Raw genomic sequence first — 13,832 nt, forward strand, 5'->3', positions numbered from 1 at the left:
GGAAAAGGAGGCTGAGGGGAGACATTATTGCTCTCTTCCAGTATCTAAAAGGTGCTTACATCAAGAGCAGGGTTTGTCACTTCTCACTGGTGACAGGTGTCGGGATGAGGGGAAATGGCCTCAAGTTGTGCCAGGGTAAGTTTAGGTTGGGTATTAGGAAACACTTCTTTACAGAAAGGGTTGTTAAGCACTGGAATAGGATTCTCAGGGAGGTGGTTGAATTACCATCCCTCAATGTGTTTAAAAACTATTTGGATGTGGTGCTCAGAGACATGATTTAGTGGAGGGCTGTTAGTTAGGGTAGTATGGTTAGGTTGTGGTTGGACTCAGTGGTCTTGAAGGTCTTTTCCAACCTGAGCAATTCTATGATTCTATGATTCTATATTAGTTATTGTCAGCAATTCTGTGAGGTCTTGTCAGTTTCCAGTTTTGCACAAATCAGTTTTAAGAGAACTTTTAATAAAACTACCAGAGCAGGCATTACAAAAGTCTACTCAACTCTTCAGCCATAAAATATCGTTTTCAGAAAACCCTGGCCATGTACTGAGGATGATGAATCTGCTCTGCCAAATTTGATTCTCAAATATTCTTTATTTTTATTTATTTATTTATTTATTTATTGAGGGGAGGTATTTCAGAGGGTTTTCAAAAATAAGGTCAAGATTAACAGTGTAGAATATTTTAATGGTTATTTTAGTTACTGTTTATATTAATATACAATCTAATACCCCCTATTGTAACAAGATTTCCTGTACCTAATACCTTAGAAAGAAATAAAAGAAAACAAGAAAACCCATCCCAGAAGAACTTTAAGTCAGAATCATCTCTCTCTCCCGCTTTCCCTCTCATACAAAAGGACATTTCTTCTGATATCATCTAGTCATTTATTATTTTAATTGGATCACATTGGGAAAAAAAAAAAAAAAACTTGCCTGCAGCTCCCACTTGAAGGGAGAAAATAAAATTAAGTAACACCAAAGATGATTCATTACACAAAGCATCAAATGTCATCACTCTATCAATTATCTTCAGTGCATTCTACTTTCTTTTCCCTTGTTACTTTTTGCTTTACTTACCTACTAGGAGATAGAAAGCAAAGTAGTATTGAAATAGTATCAATACAATAGATAGAATAAATTTTATACAAAGTTATCTTTATGGCCCTTTCACTTTTTGTGCTTTCTCAGTTTCACTGCTATCATCTAAGGAAAACCTTCAAGCTTTTACATTTTTAGCAAACGAATAGTGATACACAAGTTTGCATGGTCTTTGTTACACTGAAATGAATCTCCTCAAGAACTGAGTGAATGTGATTTCTTCCCTGAACGCAGGCTTAGGACTGTCTCTTTGGAGAATGAGACATATCTTAGCATTTTGCTTTGTGAACAGTACCAGCAGTTACTGTGTTTGATACTCATAATCAATCATATTTACCAAACAGCTTTGTTTTCCACTGTGTATTTTTTTTTTTCCCTTCATACTGACATCTTATATTAGCTTACCTTAGCCTTCCATGCTTTTTGGATAGATTCAAAGTGACAGATTCAGAGTGTGATGACTTGCAGTGTCTGCAACTATTTAATTTCTTTTTATTCCACACATAAAATTATTGAACATGGGGAAATGGCAGCAGTTCTCTTGATTTTCAATTAAAATAACAGCTTTAGTGACTTGCATATAGTAACATATATAATTAAAAACATTAAATTATAGCTCAAAATATTTATGACCTTTAAAAATATTTCTCTTTAAATAGTACCTAGATAGGAAAAGTTGCTTGTCATACGTTAGACATCGTTCAGTACAAGCATCTTGTTTACCTTACAGATAATTATCATAGAATCATAGACTGTCTTGAGTTGGAAGAGACCTTACAGATCATCTAGTTTCAGTCCTCTGCCATGGGTAGGGTTGCCAATGATAACTTTATTGTCATTGCATATCTTATGATCACATGATGAAAATTTATCTTTTAAGAATAGTGCTTCTTCTGGTATACAGAACATACCTCTAAGACATGCTGAGGCTCTGGTCCAAAATGTTTCAGGGAGATTTGAACTAATAGCACTCAGCTACATTTTTCCAATGGTGAAAATCAACAGTTTTAGAGTAGGATAAACACAAAAGTAAAACCATGTGTCTCTAAGATCTTAAGGGTTTATGGTTCATTATTTAAGTTGAATCATTCAATCTTCTGTCAATTATGATATATCCCAATTTGGAACAGTTTTCAACTTCAACTGTTCAAAAATCAGACTGTTTTTTATCTTCCTTTTCCTGAGATAACTATTAGAAGTATCATTGTATGAAATGTTATGTAACCTGATAGCAGTACTAAAACCATTTATCACATGGGCAACTGAGATTTTGGTTTTTCACTTGCATCCTTCTAATGATTAGAATATATTTCTATTCCTCACCTGCAGAGAATTTTTTTGTTTTGTTTTGATTTGTTTTTTTTGTTGTTGTTGTTCCTGAAGCTCAGAGGGTTGCAAAGCTTGTTAGCAGCTATTCCTTTATCTTCTCTCTTTATTTTTATATGGTCTTTACACACACACACACACACACACACACACACACACACACAAAAGAAAAAAAAAAGAAAAAAAAAAAGGTTGATATTTAACAACATTAACATCCTCAAAAGTACAATGAAAAAGTGAGAATCATGGCAGTAATACTGTCTCTGTTGACATCAATACCAGATATCCAGTTATCTCTGGTACATTCTAAATGTCAACTGCTTTTTTGAGTGTTTAAAAATGGACACTGAGATACAGGCTGCAGAGTCCTTGTGAAGGAGTACTTCTCCATCCCCCAGTGAATCTGGGAGGAGTATTCCATGGCTGCCTTTAGTGAAATGAAAGCAATGAGGATGAAGTACATTCAAGTCCCCCAGCCTTTACACAGTAGCTTGCTATCTATGAGGATTTTCTTGCTCCACATTTGAATGCCACCCAGTTAAGTAAAATACAGGACAAGTTTGGTAGCTTTTCAGAATCTATTAATGAAATAATACAAGGGAGAAACTCACAGGTTAATCCCATTCATCTAAGTGTGCTCACATCTTCTGAATGAGATGTAGTAACTTTCAAGATGTCTTTCCTGCCTCAATCCCATCTATAGACCTAAAGTAAATTTTCCTTGTAATTTACATAACTGTGCACAAAATTTAGACTGAGCCTTCTTCCACAAACACAGGTAAAAACTGTAAAAACAATCTTGAAATAGAAATATTGGAAGTAAGTGATATGGATTGATACTGGATGCCGATCTCAGTAATTCACTGGTTTGTACCAGTGTATTACTTTTGTTCAGTAACCCAACCCAATTTACAATTTCATTTGATGTGTTCATGTAGCTAATAAGAAAATAAATAAAATAATGTGGCTATTTAAGGGATTGTGAAATATGCATATACATTTTAAGGGCTATTCTTTAGAGGGCAACTAAAAAACACAACTAATTTTGTGATTCTTCAGTATGAGGGCTGAGAGAAGTGATAAACTACTACTATGCATCGGTTGCTCTGAAGGTAATGCCTCCAATTTACTTCATCTACATTGCAACAGTTACAAAGAGCTCAATAACATTATTTGATGGAGCAAATTGTCAGCTACAAAACTACATATTTCAACTCTGTCACCACCATTAGCTATGCATTTTCACCAGCAGTGAATAAGATTTGACCCACTGTGAGAGTTGCCACTGTTGAAATACACCACTCATCACCTTATTGTGCTCACATTCACTGGTTGATCTCCATAGTTGATGAATATCAATGGATTACAGGGTTTTTTTTTTTTTCTGTTTGTTTGTTTGTTTGTTTGTTTTGTACATGGGGGAAATCAGTGACACACTTTTGCTCCACATGCAGTTCCGTATCAGATGCCATTTTGTCAGACTGTCCCTCTGCTGCCATCTGTCTTATGACAACAAAATGTAATGGAATATTGGTGGGAAGGTGCAACCTCTGCTGCCATACCACCAATATCCTCCTCTGATGTCATGGGCCAAAATAATAAAATAGAGAGCATTGGTTTTGGAGCAGCTCTTGTACAATGGCTTGGTAAATCTTAGTTATAAATATCAATCTAAGTCTAAAATCAGTAATAATTTAACAGTCCTGAAGACCATTTCCTATACTTTTCATTTTCTTTTTCATGAAATCATTGCTTTTTAAATGATTTTAAACTGTCAGTTTTTGATTTTCCAAATGAGCTGATTTCTCTGTAATTTTAAGTTCAGTATTCTTTGCTTGCTTCCCATCCCAAAATTTCTTCTTGTGTTTATTTTTGCTATTGTTATTTTTTCTTCCTCTTACAATCTTTACTTCTGCTCTATACACACCTTGGCATCCACTAACTGAGTTAATTCTCTATTTAGGTACCTCTTCAACTAAATTCACTGTTTTTTTTAGTTCATATTTTTATTCCTGGAGCTGAAGATTTCTATCCCAGTAACCAAGTGACTGGAAGGACCTGTATCTTTCTCTAAATCTTTATTATTGGTTGCTGCACGTCTTATGGATGTGAGCCAGGAGGGATAGCAAAGCACAAAATGGAGAAATGGTTTTCACATTTTTCTGTTTCAAGAGCAGGTTTTAGAGGTTTCAGCCACACAAATATGTCAATTCCATAATGCTTTTAGCAAATATTCCAAGGAATTATCACATATTTCCAAAGTGAAGGACTGAACCATCTGATGAGCTTATTACAGTTTTGGAGTTTCCTTGTTTCTTGTTACTGAGAAGCATACTGTAGTTTGACTTAGAGGGTTTTTTGTTTGTTTGTTTGTTTGTTTTAAATCTTTTTTTTTCCTCTGGCAGTTTCTGATAACATCCTTTTCTCTGCTATGCTAAGTTTACAGGATAGCTTTCAAATCTCAGAAACCTAATCCGTAGTAGCAAAGTAGAATTCAAAGACACCTGCAGAGAGTAGTACTAGTCATAAGAAAAAATACACTAGGCCAGGCAGATAGTTGCTGCCAGCAAGAGAACAAAAATATGATTTATTGTTTATAATTTAGAGTTTCATTGCAACCCTCTGCATATTCTGCAAAAGGGGAAAGTTTTCCAGAGGGAAAAAGAGCTAATAGCATTGGATCAACATAAACTTAGAAAATACAAATCCATTTACATTTTTCTACATGCCTTCACATTACAGCTAGGACAAGGACTGATTTTCTTTGAAAATTACAAAAAATGCTCATCTGAACAATCATGTCCAATTGCACTAACAATTACAGTAAAAATTCTAGCAATTCTGACTGGCTAAACTAATTCTGGTAACAGTCTATTTGTTAACAGGTACACAGATTTTCTGTCCACAATTTCAATTATTGTGTTTTTGAACCCAGCCTGGGAAGTGTAGACAGTTGTAAAGAAAAAGTGTTGTGAATATTTATTAAACAAATGAAACATAGATAGTGTACGGTTCAGAGTTGATCCAGAATGTTTTTAAATAAGAATATAAATTATTAAGAAGAATCTTATTTACGTATATAAATTTCACGTAAATTTTAGGAGTCAGTACTTTCCAAGTCTCATCTCTGAAATGATGTAATTATTTTAACACATAATAGATTTCACATAGTGTAAGTGTTTTTGTAAATTAAAGAGGACAGACTCATTTGGACAGGGTAGACGTTTGATTTCTAACAACTTCAAGTTAAGTAAACAGGACTTTCTATTATAATCGTTATTCTTACATTTTTTCTCCAGCAAAATACTCCAAAATAAATAAATAAATAAACAAACAAACACAGCTGTACAAAATGATTTTGGCTATAAAGTTTATCTTTTTAAAAAATAAGATTAGTTCCTTCTACAGCATTAAGAAGTAGGAAGGCAAAGCTACAGGATCATCTTTGGTTTTCATTGTCATAGTAATCCCTGACTATGGAAAAACCCTAAACTTCCATTTGCCTCAGGAAGAAGTTTATGACTGTTGTACTTGTAAATTTCTGCGAACCGTAATATTTTTACGGATTTCTGCACTTGAAAATACACCAAATTATGATGGTATTAAAATCCTGTCTTTTAAATGAATTCATATTGAGATATTGAGTTATTTTGAAACTAATATTCCATATATGTAATGTAAAATGCAGTAAAGAGATGCTTCTTACAGATGCAACCTCTAAGTATAGGTCATCACTGCACAGTAAACTCAAGATGCATTAATAATTCACATGGAAGAGAAAATAAAACCAAGCTGTTCACACATAAACTGTCTCAGGCAAGCTAAAGGCTCACATTAGATCACAGTGTTAGGATAAGATTTTTCTTCTTCGAAGAAAGTCGTTATTACATGAAAATTTGTTGAAACAGGATTTTAATTAAAGTACACAAAATCTAAAAGAAGTCTACGGGAGAACAGTAGATGAAGAGTGATATCTAAGCATCACATTAGCCTGTAACTCAAGCTCCAAATGTAACCAAATATGAGCAACTCTGATATTGTCAACAGGTATTAGTGTAGTTGAGAGGATCACCTATTACGGTTTTTCCAAATTCTTGAAGTATTTTGTATTGGCTTTTGATATGAAAAAGTGAGCTCTTTCTCTGAAACCTTACAAAAATAGCTGTATCCTTTAACTCTCAACTCTGTGCCTTTGTGAGGTCCCATCTGGAGTACAGCATTCAGATCTGGGGTCAACACAGGAAAGATGTGAGGCTGTTGTACTGAGTTCAGAGGAGAGCCAAAAGGATGATCAAAGGGCTGGAAAACCTCTCCTCTGAAGAAAGTTTAAGGGAGCTGGGCTTTTTCAGCCTGGAGAAGAGAAGGCTTCAGGGGCACCTCATAGCAACCTTCCAAAAATTAAAAGGGAGATTAAAAACAGAAGGAAAATTAACTTTTTACATCGATAGATAGTGATAGAACAAGGGAGGAACAGTTTTGAACTAAAAAAGTTGAGAAACTAGATGTCAGAGAAATTTTTTGCTGAAAGTTTGGTGAGGGACTGGAACAGATTGCCTAGAGAAGATGTGGATGCTCCATACCTGTATGTGTTCAAGGCCAGGTCTGATGAGGCCCTAGGCAACCTGATCTAGTTCTTGATCTGGCAGTTGGCAACCCTGCCCATATCAAGAGTTTGGAACTTGATACTCTTTGAGGTTCCTTCCAACAGAAGCCATTCTATGATTTTATGAATCTGTAATTCTGTTTGGCTTACAAATTATTTGTAATATTGGAAATTTTACTTCATTGTCAAAGCTGAAGTTTCAGTAGTAATCTGGAAGGCATTTAGCTCCTTGATTCAGTAAAATTAATTTTATATAGATAACAGAAGTTCACGAATGTTATATTAGTCAAGACAATTGACCAGAGCTTTAGAATTTTAACTCTGACATCTCCAGATGAGAAGAGTCTGAATGTGCCATAAATAAATAAATAAGTTTTTAATTGTGTAGCATTAGGCTATTCTGTTTCAAATAGCTCAAGGGATCAGTTTGATAATAGATTTTCTCCTGTAACACTGCTCATTATCTGTAGTCAAAGCCAATGGTTTGATTATCCACTTTCTTTCAATTAGGTCTCCATACCCATGGGGCTTGGCCAAGTTGATATATTGATATAAATTAACTTTCAAGTTAGTTTTGCAGGATATCACAAGAATAGGTTCAGTAGTGCTTCAGTCTGAGCCAGCTGTGGATCCAGACAGTCACTGAAAAGGATCAAAGATAGTTAAGACCTAAAAATACATGGCAAGATTTGAAGCCTGATTCTGTGTCAAAGAAGCACAGCTAGTTTGTATTGATCTAGAAGCCAACTGAACTACTGCAGAACAATTGAGAGAATCGTTGACAATTGAGCTATAGTGAAGGAGAACTTTGGGGAAAATACTGAAGTAACAGGAATCTAGAGGAGAACTGAAAAGTATTCTGTGGAAGAAGAATACAAAGATTTTGAGAGGAAATACAAATGTAAGAATAGGGGCAAAAGGTTTAAGAAATGATTTTGAGTAAGGTGGTAGGTATGGTCATAGTAGGTATCTCAAAACTCTTTTTCCACAGAGTAGGAAAGCCTGGAAAATGGTATAACTCTGAGAGATACAGGGAGAGTTAGGAAAAGAGAGAGTCCTGTTTCTGAGTAAAATGGGTCTGATGACAAATGGTTTAGTAAAATAATAATGGTAGTAACGAAATGTGAAGAGGACTATAAACAGTAAGTAAATCACATTCCTTGAGGTTGCTGAACATCCCTTGTTTATGTGGCACTGGACAGAGTTTTACAGATTTTCCCATGGCATGCTGTCCAGAGCAGATCCTATCCATAGACAAAAGCTCTTCCTTTGGTCACTTGAGGTGATATATGATTTTCTTAGGAAAAAAAAAAAAAAAAAAAACAACCATATCTTTTAAGTCTTTTCACATGAGAACAAAGCAGACTATTTTGAGCATCTTAACTGGAGATATTCAGAATCCACCTAGATGCTTTCCTGTGAAATATTTTCTAGGGAACCTGCTTTAGCAAGGGATTGAATAAATGATCTCAAAAGCTACCTTCCAACCTCTATTATTCTGTGTTTTTGTGAGGTGGTGCTGTTTGTCCTGTAGATACACTGTATGTGTCGTATAGTACAGGCCACTCTGCACGTGCAGCACAGCACAGCAAAAATCTGTGTTCACTCTCGTTATATGTGATATAGTGACTCCTAAAAAAACTTGCATCAGCCTCTCCAACAGGATTAATACAGTTTACTAATACCTTCTGCCTGTTCTCAATGTGATACTGAAGAAAAGTTTCTTCGAACTTTGTGAGACTTTCTTTCTCTTCTCTATCTCCGAATAGTGGCCTTGGAAACATTCCTTTACTTTTGGATTTGTCTGACTTTCTTCTCTTTGTGAGCAAGATTACACAGAAGGTATGACCACGAATGAGGACCAGATTCCTCTCCTTAGTCTTCATGTCTGTCAAGGTCTGAGTAACATCATAAAAATAATGAGGTCTAACCTCATTCAACTGACTGCTAAGAATCACAAATGTGTACATGTACATCCTGATGTGGAAGGGAAACTGAATAAAAGTAGAGGGCTCAGTTAGACAGGGACAAGACTGAATCACAGGATTGTAGGGACTGGAAGGAATCTCTGGAGATCATCTAGTCCACTCCCCTGCTAAAGGAAGTTCTCTAGAGTAGTTTGCACAGGAAAGTGTCCAGATGGATTTGGAATAACTATAGAGTTAGAGCCTCCACATTATATCTAGTCCGTTCCAGTTCTCTGTCACTCTCGAAGTAAAGTTTTCCTTATGTTCAGATGGAACTTCCTGTGTTCCAGTTTCTGTTTGTTGCCCCTTGTTCTGTTTCTGAGAATCACCAAAAATAGCCTGACCTCACCCACTTGACTCCCACTGATTAGATATTTAATAAACTGTCTCAGACATCTCAGCCTTTCCTCATACAAGAGATGTTCAAGGTCCCTGATCATCTTTGATGTCCTCCACTAGACTCTCTCCAGTAGTTCCCTCTTTTCCTTGAACAGAGGAGCCTGGAACTGGACACAGGACTCAAGATGTGGCCTTACCAGGGTACATCAGAGGGGGAAGATCACCTCCCTCTCCCTGCTAGCCACACTCTTTTTAATGTACCCCAGGATAACACTGGCCTTCATGGTCACAAGGGCACACTGCTAGCTCATGGCTAATCTGTTGTCTACCAGGACACCGAGGTTTCTTCGGAGCTCCTTTCCAGCAAGTCGTCAATTAGCTTGTACATGTACATGTGCTTATTCCTCCTCAGATCTCATTTTCTAAAGGTCTTTCTCTCTCTCTCTCTCTCTTTTTTTTTTTTTTTCTTTCCCCTATGTAAATACCAACAGCTAGGAACAGAAACCTACAGATAATACAAACATTGCCACACCTGCCTTCCTCTTGAAAATAATTTTATGTAGACAGTTTCTTCAAGAATTCTAATAGTTTAGCCTTTGAACTTGCATGGAACATGGTAGTATCAGTTTGACAACATATATTTTGACTTGACACCATTCAGAACTTTCTTTTTCTAAGGATGGATGAGGAAAATACAGGAAATACTTCAAAATCACAGGTGAAATACATATTTATAATCACTAGCATGTGAAAACTGTTGATTTACTGACAAGAAAAAATACATTAACAAAAACCATTTGCTTCATTATGTATGTAATAACGTGGATAATGTTCTTTTCCTCTCTTTTGTAGCAGTAGTAAATGAAGATTTGCACTCTGGGTAGAGCTTTCTCTAGGGGAAGCAGAAGCCTAGACTGACAATCCCTAAGCCCCAAACCTTGTTAAATGCATTTTCAGTCCTGGGGACCTAATGCACTGATTGCTTCCCGAGAAGGAGTCTCATTGCTTCCTCCATTCAGCCCTATTATTGAAGGTCTAATTACATCTATTATGCTGTTCAGTTTCACAGACGGTTGCTGGGGGGAGGAGGGTGTGAAGCTAGGAGGGTAGCAAGAGAGGGAAGGAAAAGAGAAACCAAACTATAGGGAAGGAAAAAGCACACAGGCCTCAACTGCTGAGAAATGAACTGATGACAGAACTGACTACTATCTCAGATTATATCTAGACCTCCAAGTGTGTCACTGTAACAAGACATAATGGAGATAGTTCCAATTTTGTACTATTGCCCAGGCAAGAGAGAACAAATTACTCTGTCAAGAACTTAGATACTGGATTTTAAAACTTTACAAGGCCTTAGCTCAACCAAACAAATCCTAGCATGAAAAAGGAGAAGAGGAGGGAAGGGCAGGGCAACTGAAGCATTTTTTACCCATGTTGCTAAGTTTTATTTACAGTCCAGGCTGTGAAAAGCCCTTCCTCGGCTCATTTTCTCAATATAATGCAAACACCTTGTGCCATGTTATGCCTTTGTGTAGCCTAGATTAAGACTGTTATCATAGCTTAATAGACTTCAAAACGAAAGGAGGGAGGGGGAAAGGCACTCATTAATTTTAGATGGCTCCACTTTTCCCATAGGGTTTCCATAGCTGCAACTAATTCCAGCACTGATTAAGTGGGAAATACACAGAATCTCAGAAGGTCAGATCTATAATCAGCTACCCTAAGGGGTTGACATGGAAAACTTCTTAATCCAAATTCAGTTTACTGCAATCTTGTAAATGGTGCAGCCAGTGACGTGATACACTGAGGGGAACAGGGAGGACTCCTAACAGATCTTTTACAATACCTTAACATTGCAGCATTTTGTCTTATCTGTGTTTTTGGTCATGATTACCATTATTTTCTCTATTCTCATTGTGTGTGCTTATCATTTGCTTCCCCGTGTGGGAGCATTTGTAGCAACCAACTGTGTATGAGACTTGCATACTACTTGCTGCTGAGAAAATAATCCACAAGCTAATCTACAGAACAAAAGAAAAAGGAAAAAAAAAAATAAGGAAACAAATGAACAAACAAAACAAATTTAAATTATTTATACAAATCTTAAAATTATTTGAGTAAAAATGAACTATTTGAACAAGCATAATTTTCATGCACGTGAAAGATTATCGCAATCACGTCTTTAAATAATTCTCTGATCATTTTAAAAAAGGTGATCTTTATTAGGTTATTACTATACATCATGTGAATCATTTATGCACCCATGTAGAAGTAGTGAATGATACAATTTCCTGCAACTTTCAAAACTGTGACACAATTGCATTTTTACCATTATGGGAATGTTATGAATGCTCCCTGTTTGTCTTCACGGAGTCCCTGGATATCTGGAACCATTCTGAACAGGCCTTTACCAACAATAATTAAACCTAGGCTGTTTTTATCAGCTGAACTTGTATGGGAGTAGAGCTTTCCCAGAAGACATTAAAGTGTTTCTGTTTTTACTGTATGAGGATGAGATTTTGTGTAATAATCATGTGGTCCTCTTGTTTTGCAGTTAAGTGGAGCTGAAAGGAATATTCATTTATTACATTACTTCAGAGTGTGTAATAGATGACTATACAGGAAAAAATAATTCCTGTAATCCCTAAAAAAACATTTAATTCCTATAAGCGTGTAATTAAACTCATCAAGATAGGGCGGACTTTTAGTATAAACTATTCTTGTTCCTCAAAGTAAATAATCCACAAGAAGTTCTGAAGGAGAGACCAAAACACTAAGCTTTGCAGAAGGCAAGTACTACATGGTTTTGGGCAGACAATACACACCAGAGAGGTATGGCTGAAACTTCACACTTACTGTGTATCTTGAAACAGAAATATAGTACAAAGTATAATAAACAAATAAACAAACAAATAAATAAATACTAACCCAAAACCAAAGACAACCAACAAAAAATCCAAACAAACAAATTGTTGTATGTCTTCTCTTTCTGTGAAGAGAAGAAAAAAAAATTTCAAAGTTAGACTTCCAGGAGTTGTGGCAAAGAGATCTAAGTGAAAATAAAACTATTCACTATCAAGTAAGAAAATTTGCGACTTTTAAATGTATGCAAATAGAGGCATATAAGAGTTTAGATTTCATTTGCACTAGTAAATACATTTATTTGTTATAAGAGATATTTTAGCTAATTGATTTCCAAACAGAATGAAATGATGAATTTTTTTAGTTCGGCAAGTAGCATCCCTTTTGCCTGTAAGTTAATTTTGCAAATCACATTAATGTGCCAGATCCTGAAGTCAGTCTTTTTTACAAAAAAATATCAGGACAAATTTATTACTTTGTAGCACCAGAAATAGTAAAAAATCCTACTGTGCCTTAGGAAGGCAGATCAAAAATATATTCTGGATTTGGCTACTAATAATTTTCAAAGTACATTCTCATTTGAAAGCCCAAGAAAGACTGAGCAGAAGCCATAAAATATCATAGAAGTATAGTGTTCCATTGTTCTTAGTGGACATAAAGTCCATGTAGGCCATTTCACTCCCTGTTAGATCAATATTACAGAGTTTTTGTGTAAATGAGATTCAAACTCTCACAACAATTGTGAGGCTAGAAGCAGTTCCCAACTCTGCATGTAATAAAAACCAAACAGCATTCAAACTACTTTGAAAGGTGTGAAAATGTTTAGCACTTTTCCTTAGCTCTTACAATGTTTTTATTATGTTTGACTACGGTCAGGAAATGCTCTTGACATACCACTGTGCAAAGGTTGAATGCTCTGTACTGAAAATTCAGTTCACATTTTCACCTTGCAGGGCATGATCATTACATGTTTATCTCACATCTCCATCCACGAGACTTTACAGTTCTTCCATTCTGATTAAGTATCACTTCACACACATATTACGTAGGCATAAACAGAATAATAACCTCATTATTACTTCAGTGTATGTATCACCAACCTCTCCAGTTCCAACAAGGTCAAGGAGTTTTTAACAGCCACTTTTAAGTCACACTGTGATGCTGCAAAGGTGAGAAATGAGACAGAGATTTAAAATGCAGAGATATTTTAAATGCTTAGCCATATAATTTCTGGTGATCCAAGCAATTGAATATTTCAAGTATGATTCTGACTTAAAATGAAGCCTCCCCACAACAATGTGCTAATGCAAATGAGAATTAACTTTAGATAAAATCTGATTCGTGTTAATTCCTACTTCAAATTCAACATCCCTTTCAGTACATATCCTTGGGTTCTCTTTTCTTGTTTAATCACAGCTTTTGAACATTTTTAAAAGGACTTGATAAACTTAGAGCATACTCCCCTATTCTCATTTACTTGAATAGAAGTGAACTCTCTTTAAAGATTTCACCCTAATTTACGTCTTTCTTCAAAGACGTTTGCAGAGAAAAAATGACAGGACTGTGTTGTTACTCAAACAAAGAAAGTAACTGCAACATTTTTTCATAGAAACATAGAATACTTTGGGTTGGAAGGGA

This window comes from Gallus gallus, chromosome Z, assembly GCF_016699485.2.
Source record: "Gallus gallus isolate bGalGal1 chromosome Z, bGalGal1.mat.broiler.GRCg7b, whole genome shotgun sequence".
In the NCBI taxonomy this organism is placed as follows: Eukaryota; Metazoa; Chordata; class Aves; order Galliformes; family Phasianidae; genus Gallus; species Gallus gallus.